The sequence below is a fragment of the Polypterus senegalus genome, chromosome 7 (genome assembly GCF_016835505.1).
Source record: "Polypterus senegalus isolate Bchr_013 chromosome 7, ASM1683550v1, whole genome shotgun sequence".
Taxonomy (NCBI): Eukaryota; Metazoa; Chordata; class Cladistia; order Polypteriformes; family Polypteridae; genus Polypterus; species Polypterus senegalus.
Genome location: NC_053160.1, coordinates 158,067,750 through 158,083,044, shown reverse-complemented (window position 1 = coordinate 158,083,044; position 15,295 = coordinate 158,067,750).

Sequence of the window (15,295 nt, the reverse complement as noted above, 5' to 3'; positions counted from 1 at the left end):
AGAAAACCAGGAAGACCTCAAAAAAGCGACCAAGAAAACATGCATTATATAATTGAGAAGGCAGCTAAACAATAAGAAGCGAGTTCTGCTACTGAAACAAAGCACGATGTAAACCTACACTTTAAATTAAGTTCATAGACAGGCTGCGCTGGCGCTTGTAATTTAGTGCCTGCCCATATAAGGCCATCCGTCAGCGCAATCCAATAGCAAACTGCCACGGGTAAATATTCACGGGTGAAGGACTGTGCTTATGGAGAGGAAGATGAGATGGTCAGGGTGGTGTTTGACACAAACTCAGCGAAACTGCCAGAGAAAGTTTTAAGTGCCAGGACTAAGGTAACATTAAATAAAGCTATGGACATAGCACGAGATGGCACCAGCACAGCTGGGAACCTTCGATGCAAGTACACCGAGTGGCTCACGTGAACTGATGCAGTGCACAGATAAAAAGCAACAGTTCCAAAGAGCGCTGAACAAAAACCGAATTACACAATTGAAAAGGCAGCAAAAATATGAAGCGCCTGATAAGCATATTCATAAATGCAGCTACTGTGGAAACAAAGCACACGGTGGAAAAGTCAATGTCCCGCTAAAGGAAGACAGCGTAAAAAAAAAACCCGTGCATGCAGTTTGTCACATCACAGATAAAAAGGAAGACGAGCTGTTTATTGATGCAGTAAGGAACTAATCGATGAATGAAACCTCTTATCTTTACAACGATTGACAAACACGGAATGTAACTTGAACACATCGCACAAATACGAGCCTGATTGAAAGAAATAATGATAATCAAATCCTTGATGACAGCAACATTCAATAACACTCACAAAACAATTACTGTATATTGACAATCATGTTACGCTATTTTTAAAATGTTCCCTTTTCTTTTCATAACTTCTACTTCTCCACTGCGATACACGGTATATATATAAATGTATATCTATAGCCCGATCTACAATACATACTTTAGCATAGACAAGCTGTGGCGAATTGTAGAGTCTTCGTCTCTAACGCCGACATTCGAGGTTCGATTCCCGAGAGGGGATGTACTGACTATGTACGCGCGCTACCCGATTCATTTTACCTTCCCATCTCCTTGGTTTGGGACGTATGAAAAAATATTAGGTTAACGAGAATCATGTTACGCTATTTTTAAAATTTTCCCTTTCTTAGCACAAGCACAGTTGAGAAGCTTCGATGCATGTACTCCATAACGCGTTAAAAATAACGATTTAATCACACTTTCAATTCCAAGCAAACGGAACTTTTGTCAATGCATGATTTCCTGGTACATCCATTACACTGATGCACACATCACAGCTACAAAAATGTTAGAGTCGGAATAAAGCGCTCCTACGACTGATCATTTCGACTACCCGAGAAGCCTTGATAAAAGCATGGTTTTGTGCACACTGAAAAGCAAGCAAAATTAGATGCATTACAGAAAGCGGACTTTGTGGCTCTTACTGGGGATCATTGGACTTCCGTGACCGTTAGTAATTCTAAATACATCTAATTACAAAATGTTCAATGATCACACTGTTTTAGCCTAATGTACAAAATAATTTTGGCTAATGTTACTCAGAGTTTAAAGAGTAAGCTGGTCAAATTACCTTTTATGTTTCTGACTTATTTTTTTAAGAAGAAAACTGCACTTTATGGTGAAATTTTGGTTATTATTATTTAAAGACAATACTATTCTGAAAATGTACTTAAAGTACTTAAACTACCACTTTATTTTTAAGTCTGCCCAATTTTAACCAGGGATGATATTTTTGTTTCTGTTTTGAATTCAAATGCAGTTTAAAAGCTTTTTTCAGAAATTAAAACAGCTTCAGTTTACAATATTCATGTCCATGTCTATTATTTGATTCTGTCGCCCACTAAAACCTTTTAAATAAAAAAAAAAAACATTTGCGATTTGGGGCAAATTTACGTGTGCGATTACAATCAAGATTAATTCTTACACAGCCTCTAATTAATTGGATTAATTTTTTTAATCGAGTCCCACCCCTAATATATATATGTAGATATATATATGTAGATTTGTATATATATGTGTATATACAGTATATATGTAGATATGTTGTATATACAGTATGTATATATGTGTGTGTGTATATATATATATATATATATGTTTATATGTGTATATATATATATATATATATATATATATATATATATATATATATATATATGCCAGCAACACTCATGACAATTACAAAACAATTACATTGTCAATCATGTTACGCTATTATTAAAATGTTTCCTTTTCTTTTTACTTCTCCTGCCAATCAGCTATTTTGCTATATATATATATATATATATATATATATATATATATATATATATATATATATATATAATAGATAGATATGACAACAACACTCATATCAATGACAAAACAATTACATTAACAATCATCTTACGTTATTTTTAAAATGTTTGCTTTTCTTTTCATAACTTCTTTAACACACTACTTCTCCTAGCGCTGGTATTCTGCTAGTATATATATATATATATATATATATATATATATATATATACTAATAAAAGGCAAAGCCCTCACTCACTCACTCACTCATCACTAATTCTCCAACTTCCCGTGTAGGTAGAAGGCTGAATTTTGGTAGGCGTATTCCTTACAGCTTACTTACAAAAGTTGGGCAGGTTTCATTTCGAAATTCTACGCGTAATGGTCATAACTGGAACCTATTTTTCTCCATATAATCTAATGGAGTTGAGCTGGAGATGCCCATGGGGGGCGGAGTTTCGTGTGACATCATCACGCCTCCTACATAAGTACGTAGAGAACAAGGACAAACAGCGATGCGCACAAAACGCCATTTCACAATTGAGAAGGCAGAAAAACATTATGAAGCAAATGATGCATACAAGCGTATTCATAACTACAAGCATATTCATAAGTACAGCTACTGCGTAAACAAAGCACGGCGTGAACCGTAAATTTATATTAAATTAAGTTCATAGACAGGCTGCCTCTGGCGTTTGTAATTTAGTGCCTGCCCATATAAGGTCAGTCCGTCAGCGGCAATCCAATAAAAACACTGCTCATAAAAATTCATGGATGAAGGACTGTGATTATGCAGAGGAAGATGAGATGGTCAGAGTGGTGTTTGGCATAAACTCAGCGAAACTGCGAGAGAAACTTTTAAGTGAACAGTAAAAAAGTAAGAGCGAGGGGAGGTTGATTTATTGACGCACGCAGGCAAAACCACAATAGCACGTGGGCTCGATGTACTGTAGTGCGCGTGGGAGGTTGAATTGCGCGATCACATTCGCAAAATATATCTTTCTCAAGTTCTATTTAGTCCATATGTGTCATACTCAAGGGTCAGGTCCTCATCCGCCCGGGCGTAATTATATCCGCCCGAGATCATTTTATATATTATTGTTATTAATGGCCCGGGGATATGAAGCACTGGTAACACAATGAACTACAGATCCCATAATGCAGCGCTTCAGCTGCCTTGCCGAACACTTACCGCGTTAATCAAGTCTAGCTTATGATGCTGCAAGTTATTGTGACGCTAGCCCACACGATGCCAAAGAGAAAAGGTGATTCTGAACATAGAGCCTTTAAAAACCGATGGGAGGCTGAGTATATGTTTACTGACATTGTGTGTCTCATTTGTGGAGCTAATGTGGCTGTAATTACAGAATTTAATCTAAGATTCAGCAGACATTTTTACCCGTGCAAAATCACAAAGTGATTTCAAGTGAAGCTGCTTTTATGGGAGACACAAATGCACCAGTGCAACTTGCCCCACTTTCCCTGTTGCCAAGTAATGTTGAACCAAATCGGCACAACGATGTTCCCAAAAACGCACTTTGCTGATAAACTGACCGCACTGCGCACTGAGTTCACACGGCGCTTTGGTGACTTTGAAGAACAAAAAAAGAATTTTGTCAACTAAATAAAAATTCCTTCTATTTAAAATTTAAATAGAACTTGAATAGATACCGTAGTTCATAATATCCACGCAGACTTGCACGTAAGAGCGGGAGTCATCCGTTTTAACAAACAGCGTATTGCACTGATATGAAATAGCCTGCCCATTTAATTATTTAGGAATGGATAAATAAATTAAGAGTTTGTACAAATAATGTTTTTCATTTTTCTTCCTTGATGGATTCTGCCACCCCCAGCACAGTTGCTCCCACTCCAAAGACTGTATATATATTTATATGTGTGTGTATATGTATATATGTATGTATATATATGTTTATATGTGTGTGTGTGTGTGTGTGTGTGTGTGTATGTATATGTATGTGTGTATATGTAGATATGTAGATTTATGTGTATATATATATATGTATATATATATATATATATATATATATATGGATATGTATATATATATGTATATATATGTGTGTATATGGATATGTATATATATGTATGGATATGTATATATATATATATGACAGCAACACTCATCACTCACAACAGTGACAAAACAATTACATTGACAATCATGTTACGTTATTTTCAAAATGTTTCCTTTTCTTTTCATTACTTCTTTAACACACTACTTCTCCAGCTAAGCTGGTATTTTGTAGTATATATATATATATATATATATATATATATATATATATATATATATATATAGTGATGACCGGGTAACACCTGCTACCCCAGTCCAACACAAATAGGCAATTACCCCAGCTCAGTCCAACAAGAGCCTTTATTTATAGCAATTATAGCGCAATCTCCAAGAACTGATACCAACAGTCACAAGTACTGTATAATGAAAATCCGATACCTTTCCTTCAGAGCCTTCCTCCAGGCAAGCCATGTCAGCGTTATCCTCCGACTCAGGCCCCACTTGGGAGGCGGCTGGCTCTTTTTTAAGCCTCACCTAGGAGCACTCCAGGTGGTTCATTAAGGAGATCTGGAATTGCTCCCAGGTGCGGCTGAGGCACTAAGAAGGGCTCTGCAGCAATTGCAGTTACCACAGCTCCCCCTTGTGGCATCCACAGATCCCACCAGGGCTGTGCTGGCAAATAGTAACTCCCACACAGCCTTTAATGAATTCATGAATCTGAGGTGACCTTGCAACCCAGGGGGGGTGGCTAAATAACTGTCCGGGGAAGACAGCATCCCCTGGAAGTTCTCTCCAACTGTCCTTCTGCCTTGGAGGCATTACCAACTGTGTAATGGTACTGACCGTCATCCATCGCTCTCTCTCTCTATATATATATATATTACTAGCAAAATACCTGCGCTTCGCAGCGGAGAAGTAGTGTGTTAAAGAAGTAATGAAAAAGAACAGGGAAAAATTTTGAAAATAACATAACATGACTGTCAATGTAATTGTTTTGTCACTGTTGTGAGTGATGAGTGTTGCTGTCATATATATATATATATATATATATATATATATATATACACATACATATATATATATATATATATATATATATATATATATATATATACACTGCGGTGGGTTGGTACCCTGCCCAGGATTGGTTCCTGCCTTGTGCCCTTTGTTGGCTGGGATTGGCTCCAGCAGACCCTCCGTGATCCTGTGTTTGGATTCAGCGGGTTAGAAAATGGATGGATGGATATAAACATACATACACATTATATATATATATATATATATACACTCTTTGGGGTGTGAGCAACTGTTGCTGGGGGTGCCTTGAATCCATCAAGGAAGAAAAATGAAAAACATTATTTGTACAAAATCTTAATTTATTTATCCATTCCTAAATAATTAAATGGGCAGGCTATTTCGTATCAGTGCAATACGCTGTTTGTTAAAACGGATGACTCCTGCTCTTACGTGCAAGTCTTCGTGGATATTATGAACTATCGTATTTGTTCAAGTTCTATTTAAATTTTAAATAGAAGGAATTTTTATTTAGTTGACAGAAATATCTTTGGTAGGAATGTAAGTTAAATGTAGGCATCATTGCATAAATTTTTCTTCACCATACAAATGTAAAGAGTAAATTCACCTTACATTCCAACCAAAGATATTTGTGTTGACTAAATATTTTTTCGAATGTGATCGCGCAATTCAGATCGAGTGCTATTGTGGTTTCGCCTGCGTGCCTCAATAAGTCACCCTCCCCTCGCTCTTACTTTATTACCATTCATCTAATGAATACACTGAGTATGGCTTTACCAAAACAATCATTAATGGCGAATAAAGTATCCATTATTCATAAAGCTTCAATTGGTGATCTGTCTTTCTGTGTTAACCGCATATTTTTTCATACGTCTCAAACCAAGGGGATGTGAGTGTAAAATGAATCGAGAAGTGCGCGTACATACTCAGTGCACCCCCTCTCGGGAATCGAACCTCGGAGCTAGAGGTAAAGCCTCTACCATTGCGCCATGGCGTGTGGTTTGTCTATTTGAGAGTATGTAGATCGTGGTATATACTGTATATACATATATATATATATATATATATATATATATACCATATATATATATATATATATAGCTTCGAGAAGAAGTAGTGTGTTAAAGAAGTTATGAAAAAGAAAAGGGAACATTTTAAAAATAACATAACATGATTGTCAATATACAGTAATTGTTTTGTGAGTGTTATGAGTGTTGCTATCATCAAGGATTTGATTATCATTATTTCTTTTAATCAGGTTCATATTTGTAGGATGTGTTGTGTTCAAGTTACATTCCGTGTTTGTCAATCGTTGTAAAGATAACAGATTTCATTCATTGATTCGTTTCTTACTGCATCAAGAAACAGCTCGTCTTCCTCTTTATCTGAGACGTGACACACTGCATGCACAAGTTTTTTTTTACACTGTCTTCCTTTAGCAGGACATTCACTTTTTCCACCGTGTGCTTTGTTTCTGCAGTAGCTGCACTTATGAATATGCTTGTATGTATCACACGCTTCATATTTTTTTGCTGCTTTCTCAATTGTGTAATTCGGTTTTTGTTCAGCACTCTTTGAAACTGTTGCTGCGTCAGTTCACGTGAGCCGCTCGGTGTACATGCATCGAAGGTTCCCAGATGTGCTGGTGCCATCTCGTGCGATGTCCACAGCTGTATTTAATGTTAGCTAAGACCCAGCACTTAAATATTTCTTTTGCAGTTTCGCTGAGTTTGTGCCAAACACCACCCTGACCATCTCATCTTCCTCTGCATAAGCACAGTCCTTCACCCGTGAATATTTAGCGTCCGTGTTTCTATTGGATCACCGCTGATGGACGGCCTTATATGGGCAGGCACTAAATTACGTGGGAGACGTAACTCCGCATCCCACGGGCATCGAGCAGAAGTCTATTATAGTATATGGACGAAAAAATAGGTTCCAGTTATGACCATTATGTGTAGAATTTCGAAATGAAATCTGCCCAACTTTTGTAAGTAAGCTGTAAGGAATGAGCTTGCCAAATTTCAGCCTTTTACCTACCTGGGAAGTTGGAGAATTAGTGATGAGTCAGTGAGTGAGTGAGTGAGTGAGTCAGTGAGGCCTTTGCCTTTTATTAGTATACAGTAGATTATATATTACTAGTTAGTGGCTATTTGTCGTATTTTGTATGAAGTTAATCATTCGATTCAAATCTTTTATTATTTGAGACATGGTGTCACAGTGGTTTGCACTGGTGCTTCACAGCTCAGATCACATTTTTGGTTCAAATGGCAAATGCTTTTCTAGCATTCAGAGGCACAACTTTATTGCATCAATATAACCCATTCAAAACTAATAGTCCCACATTCCCCATTAATTTCAAACATCTTGCTGAGTTTGGTGAAGTTCATAACATTATTGTGATTTTACTAAACTCACGACAAAGCAAAATCCATGGGATTTATCTCACTCTTTGGCTGGAGGGGGTTCACATTTCTGACGTAATTGATGGGTTTTGGCACAGTACAACAACAACATTTATTTCTAGAGCACATTTTCATACAAATGATGTAGCTCAAAGTGCTTTACATGATGAAGAAAGAGAAAAAGACAAAATAAATACGAAAATAAAATTAGGGAACACTAATTAACAGAATAAAAGTAAGGTCCGATAGACAGGGAGGACAGAAAAAAAAAAAAACTCCAGATGGCTGGGGAAAAAAAATCTGCAGGGGTTCCAAGGCCATGAGACCACCCAGCCCCCTATAGGCATTCTACCTAACATCAATGACCTCAATCAGTTCTCATTGTATTCAGGGTTCAGTCCTCATTGTATTCAGGGTTCACATGGAAGAACTTGATGATGACAGCCATGTGGATTTCTGACCTTTAATCCAACAATGTCTCATCAATGACTCATCAGGTGGTGGTGGTGCAGTTCGCCACCACAGAAAACCAGAAAAAGAACAGAAGAGAAAGTAGGGGAAGTGGGAGTGCCCTTTTCATTCTTTCTCCTCTTGACCTGTTTCAGAATATATGCATAGTTACGGAGTCCATATTGTACAGATGGGGACTATTGCCATTGTGGTAAAGTTTTTAATGACCTCTTAATTATTGCCAGATCAGTTTTCTCCACTATCTCACTGTGTGTACATTGAATACAGGTTAAAAGAATCTACACATATTTATAATTATAATTTACTTTGAGTAAGTTATTAAACTATACAATAGTAATGTGCTTAAACAAACACATTATTTTAATTAGACAGTAAAACAGCATTTAACCACTAATTTCAAAAATAAATAACTATGCATATAAAAAGTATAATTTATCTGTACTTGTAAAATGCCTTGAGATTGTTTTCACTGTATAAAGTTTGAATATAAAATGAGGATCGTTAGTTCTGGGAGTCTTCACTTCCCCGACATGGCTGATTGATGAGCCTTCTCTAGGGTAGGTATGAACTTTTGCTAAACTCTAGAATCAAAGTGTTCATTTCTTCCTCCTCGTCTCTGAGCCCTCCATACAGACCAGGTAGCCCATGACATTTTTACAAGTTTCAGTACTTTTGAAACATTTTCTCTTGCACTGTTTACTGAACATTCCATAGAGTGCTGTTGATAATTTAGATCTTTCCACTGCTAAGGAATGTTGTTCTTATCCTAGAGTTATTCATGAGAAAAAACAGGTTTGAGAATGTTATGTAACATTTTTTTAATTGCTCACCTGTTTAAAACAGACATTTCTCATTTTTCTAAATTGATTTTTTTTTTATGTTGTTTTTTAGACGGCACAAGGAACACAGAGCCTCATTAAAACTAACGATTGGACCCTGGAACTATGGGGCTGTAAAACAATTTGTGCAATGTCTTTATAAAACCTCTGCTGAGTTGGCCTTTAGGGAGCTGTGGGAATTGATACTGAGAAATTGTTTACAGACGCAAATGATTAGCAGAGATGCTAGAGAAACTAGGTCTGGGCAAAAGTTACTAATGAAATTATTTCAAGTAAAACAACAACAATTTATTTTATGTATAGCCCAAAATCACTCAAGGAGGGCTACAATGGGCTTTAACAGGCCCTGTTTTTTGACAGCCCCCCAGCCTTGTCCCTAAAAAGACTAGCAAAAACTCCCAAAATAAAAAAACCCTTTTAAGGAAAAAATGCAAGAAATCTTGGGAAAGGCAATTCAGAGAGAGACTCCTTTACAGGTAGGTTAAGCATGCAGTGGGTGTCAAAAAATGGGGTAAATACAATACAATGCACAGAACAGGACACAAGTAATCCTCTTCACAGATCTAGAGGCTATACTACCATTGCCACCTCAGGAATGCAATGCAAATTCAAATCTGTTTAGAATCCTGGAGACATTTTTATTAATATACTAACAATACTGAGTATGTGGCTCACCATTAAGGCTGAAAGAATTCTGCTGGATACATCTTATTTATGGCTTTGAGAATTTTGCAGACCTGGATTAGGTCCCACATGGTCTCCTCCTCTTGAGACTAAACAGATTTAGTTCTCTGAGTCTTTCACATTATGGCATGTTCTTAAGTCCTGGAATGCACAGGGTTGCTCTCCTCTCCTCTCCACTATTTCAAGTGCTGCCATATTTTTCTTGTCGAATGATGACCAGAACTCCAGTCTCAGTAGTGTCCTGATTTACATTCAACAGCTTTTACAACATAACATTTCGTTTGCCTTTTTAATTACTTCTGTGCATTGCTTAGATGATGAAAATGAGGTATAAACAGAAATCAGCAGTTGTTTCATGCAGGACAGTGTAAAGCTGCATGAGTCTCAGGCCAGGTCACCTTCTGCTGCTTACCTTACTGCTGCCACTGCCCAACACGATTGGTTTGTGTTTTCTGCTTCCTTCATTGTGGATAGAAAATGCACTTCAAGCAACATATATTTGCTACCCGTTTCTGACATGCTTACACCTTTTTTATCTACTGTAGATGAGTGCCATTCGATTGTGTTGATTGTTAATGCAGGAGTAAATGGATGCTGGGTCCTGAATGCTGCACTCACCTGATGTGATGTGCTAATATACATTTTTCACACAATGCAGATTGAGTGTGGTAACTTTCCTAACCTGCTGTAATGTTCAAGGTGGAAGAGAGTTTCAAGAGAGTCCCGAGGCAGAGAAGATACCTGTATGTCTTGTTTGTAAAGAAAATGCTAAGGTAGTTGTTTGATGATATATTCTGGCCTGGGCATATAAAGTGTTGTAGTGTTGTTGACACCCCTGATTTAAAATAATATTTTTCTTATTCAAAAGTGTCATATTGCAAATTACCTGATCAATGTGCAACTTTATTTTCAAAATATATTTATATACAAAGGCATCTTGCAAGAAACAGCTGCAACCTTGACTAAAATGTATTTGTGAGTTCATAAAGACAGCTTTATAACAGAAAGTTTCTTCATTGTATAAGCACACATAACTGCACATGTACAGTAAGTGTTCGATACTGCACCAGGTGTGCCTATAAGCGTGTAACTCGATTGACCTCAGATCTCAGTGTGATTGCTGCATCCCTCATCATTTTACTATACAACTGACTAATGCTTAAATCAATGCAAGGTCAGCTTTATAAATCACACAGGAACATATTTATTCAGAAGAACATTGAGCATAAACCAGTTTTGTAATCCAGTCAATACAGTCAATAATATATTTTTTAGTGTAGTAAATGTGGAAGAGAAGCTAAATAAAACAGTATGACATTACTATAATGCTATTTACAGCATTAAATTCATTTTACACATTTTTTCCCGTTGTCTTCTAGGCATAGATCATTTTTAAGCTCATAGATCATACATACCAATAAAGTAATTTAAAGAAATATGATCCATTTGCCCTCTAGCCTGGATAATAATTCCCTAAAAAATAACAAAGGCTAAGCATATTTCTTCAGGTCTCCATAGCCACATCTTAGCCAAGAACACCTAGCTTGACTTCTCCATCATTTCCATACAGGCACTTTTAATAATAATAATAATAATAATAATACATTTTATTTATTTGTAGGCGCCTTTCTAAACACTCAAGGACACGAACAATAGACAAAACACAGATTATAAACAAAAGTAAAATACAAAAGTTAAAATCAAACAGAGCAATTGTAATCAAAGAGAAAAAGCAGTCTTAAACAAATGAGTTTTAAGTTTAAATTGGAAAAGTGAGAATGATTCAATATTTCTAAGCTCAGGTGGTAGTGAGTTCCAAAGCTGGGGAGCAGAGCAACTGAATGCCCTGCTACCATAATGGTTAAGACGGACAAAGGGGACAGTCAGGTGGATGGAGGAAGAAGATCTAAGGGAATGGCAACATGGAGGAGGTCAGACAGATATGGAGGGATAAGGTTGTGGATAGCCTTAAAAGTTAGCAGGAGAATTTTGAGTTGAATTTAGAACTGAACTGGAAGCCAATGAAGCGGCTGTAAAACAGGAGTGATATGGTGAATAAAGGGGTTTCTAGTAATGATGCGGGCAGCTGAACTCTGGACCAGTTGAAGCTTATAAAGAGATTTGTGAGAAAGACCAAAGAAAAAGGAATTGTAATAATACAGCCGAGAAGTGACAAGGCTATGAACAAGGACAACAGTGGTGTGGGGAGTGAGGGAGGGGAAAATACGATTAATGTTACGTAAGTGGAAATATGCAGACATGCAGACTGGGAGATGTTATTGATGTGGGACTGAAAGGATAAAGTACTGTCAAGGATGACACCCAGACTCTTAACCTGTGGAGAAGAGGAGACAGAGGAATCATCAATAACAAATTAAAAATGATCAGTTTTGGATAATGTTGATTTTGTACCAGTGAGGAGAGCCTCAGTTTTGTCACTATTTAATTTAAGAAAATTTGAAGAAAACCAGGATTTGATTTCTGCTATGCAATCATTAAGTGAGGAGGGTGGAAAGGAAGCAGTAGGTTTGCTAGTGAGATAGAGCTGGGTGTCATCAGCATAACAGTGGAAGCTAATGTTATATTTATAAAAGATATTGCCAAGGGGGTGGAGGTAAATAATGAAAAGGAGGGGTCCCAGGACAGAGCCCTGGGCACACCTGAAGTAACAGTGGTGGGTTGGGATGTGAAAGTATTAAGCTGAACAAACTGAGTGCGGCTTAAGAGGTAGGATCTGAACCAATCTAGCCGAGTGTGGGTAATGCCAATCGAAGATAATCTATTGAGAAGACTAGTGTGACAAATAGTGTCAAAGGCTGCACTCAGATCAAGAAGGATGAGAAAAGTAATTAAACCAGAATCAGCTGCCATAAGGAGGTCATTAGTGATTTTTACAAGTGCCGTTTTTTGTACTGTGGAGGAGACGAAAACCAGACTGGAACTGTTCATACAGATTATTTTGAGATAAATGAGAATGAAGTTGAATAGCCACTATTTTTTCAAGAGTTTTGGAAATGAGGGGTAGATTAGAAATAGGATGAAAATATAGTGGAAGAATCAAGCCCACCATCCTCACTGCATTTTGGAAAGCCACACTTTATAGGGGAAAAAAATCACTGGACTCCCTTCTTTTGAAATCCACACTACATAGGGAATAACTGACTTGTCTCCTTTGTTTCAAGGAATTAATATACACCAATACTTTCCAGACTTTTTACATAGCAAGCCCCCCAATGTCTTCCCTATTTTATTTTCCACATCCACATAATAAGCCGGTGTGTTTACATGCATAGTTAGATTTTTGAGAGGGAAGTAGAAGAAAAAAAAGTATGTGTACATTTACAAACAAATGTTTAATGAATGATTTTCTGCACTTGACAACGTTCATATGACTGGTACAAATTAATTTCATATTAGGTAAAATATGAGGTAATTGGCATTTCTTCATCAATATTGTGAAAGTTTTGTGCATTTTAATGTTTTACATCCATCCATTTTCTAACCCGCTGAATCCGAACACAGGGTCACGGGGGTCCGCTGGAGCCAATCCCAGCCAACACAGGAACCAATCCTGGGCAGGGTGCCAACCCACCGCAGGACACACACAAACACACCCACACACCAAGCCCAATTTAGAATCGCCAATCCACCTAACCTGCATGTCTTTGGATTGTGGGAGGAAACCGGAGCGCCCGGAGGAAACCCACGCAGACACGGGGAGAACATGCAAACTCCACGCAGGGAGGACCCGGGAAGCGAACCCAGGTCTCCTAACTGCGAGGCAGCAGCGCTACCACTGCGCCACCGTGCCGCCCTAATGTTTTACAAAGCACTGTATTTCTAATTTTTCTTTTGTTATTATAAAAGCTTTACATTCAATTTATAGAGCATTTTCATTTCAGTCATGCTCATTTTAGGTCATAGGAAGGCCTGCTTGCATTATGAAGGGGATGGGAGGGCTCAGGCCTGGTGGGGATCAGAACTGGTGTGGTGCTGAGGTGTCGTCGACTGCACAGCAGCATTCAGGTCCCATAGGATCCCGAGCTTCGTCGTGTGGTGGGTGAAACAAAATGCTGCACCAGTGCAATCTCCCCATACTGAAAATTAAGTTTTTCCTTTATTGTATTTCTGTAATATGATTTTCAGTTATGTTGTGTCTCATAATTGTTTTTCATTTTTGTATTATGTTAAGTTTCAAGAAATTAGCTTTATGTATGTTCTAGCCACCTGATCTGATTCTAGTTTTGTGTGGATATTCTGATTTTGGCCACTGCTTTGACTAATTTACACATTTTGGTTTGTGTTTTAATTGTTTTTTCCATGATACAGACCGGGAGAATAGTCAGGGCTGATATAAAGTTGAAGAGAGCAAAGTACAGAAATATGCTTAATGAAAACCTTCTCCACAGTGCTATGGAGAAAAGACTAGGCTGAAGGTTCACCTTTCAACAGGACAATGACCCTCAGCATAAAACAAAGACAGCATTGAAGTGGCTTAGGGTCAACTCTGTGAATGTTCATGAGTGGCACAGGCAGAGCCTAAACTTGAATCAAACAGTCAAACATCTCTGGAGAAACCTGCAAATAGCTGTCTACTAATAGTCTTTGTTCAAAACAGAAAGGTCAGAAATTCCCCAAATTTAGGTGTGTGATGTTTTTCACCTCTTACCCAAGAAGGCTGCAGGCTGCGATCGCTGCCAAAGTTACTTCACTTAGATATTGAGTTAAGGGTTTGAATACTAGTGTCAGCGGGATTTTTCAATTTTATATTTATAGTAAATTTTCAGAAATGTCTAAAATCTCATTTTTCTTTTGTCATTCTGTGGTTTTGAGTGTTGTTTGAGGCAAAAAAAAATAAATTATAATTACTTTAGCATAAGGCTGAAATATAAAAAAAAATGTGTGAAAAGTGAAAGGGTTTGGATACTTTCTGAATGGACAGTATCTGGGTAAAATTTTTGGAGATGCAAAAACAACAAAACATGCTAAATCTAGGCAAAGTTTTTTTAAGTAAAAGTGTATTTTTTGGATATGCTCTATTGTTATGTTGGTTCTGCCTTATTGCTTTCTCTCCCTCTTGCTTTCTATCATGTTTCTTTGTGTGTGTGTTTATATATATATTCTGTATATATTTATATTTATATATATATATATATATATATATATATATATATATATATATATATATATATATATATATTGTGAAGAAACAACACAACACAGCATTAAGGTTTGGGGTTTTAGCCCCGTATACTGCAACAGAAAAGAGTAACGTCTCCACATATTTTTACAAGGTCAAAAAAAAGATATAGTATGAAGGGAAGATGAACAATTTATACAGGGGGACTGGAGATTAGAAGGTGGAATGCTGGAAAATCGTGGTGCAGGATGGGTGATTGATGTCATCATAGCGGAACTGGAGGGGAGAAGGGAACCCAGAAGTATGGCGGCTTTTTGGCTTGTCCGGGCGTTGTTACGGCAGCGATTCCTCATTCGTAACCCTGAC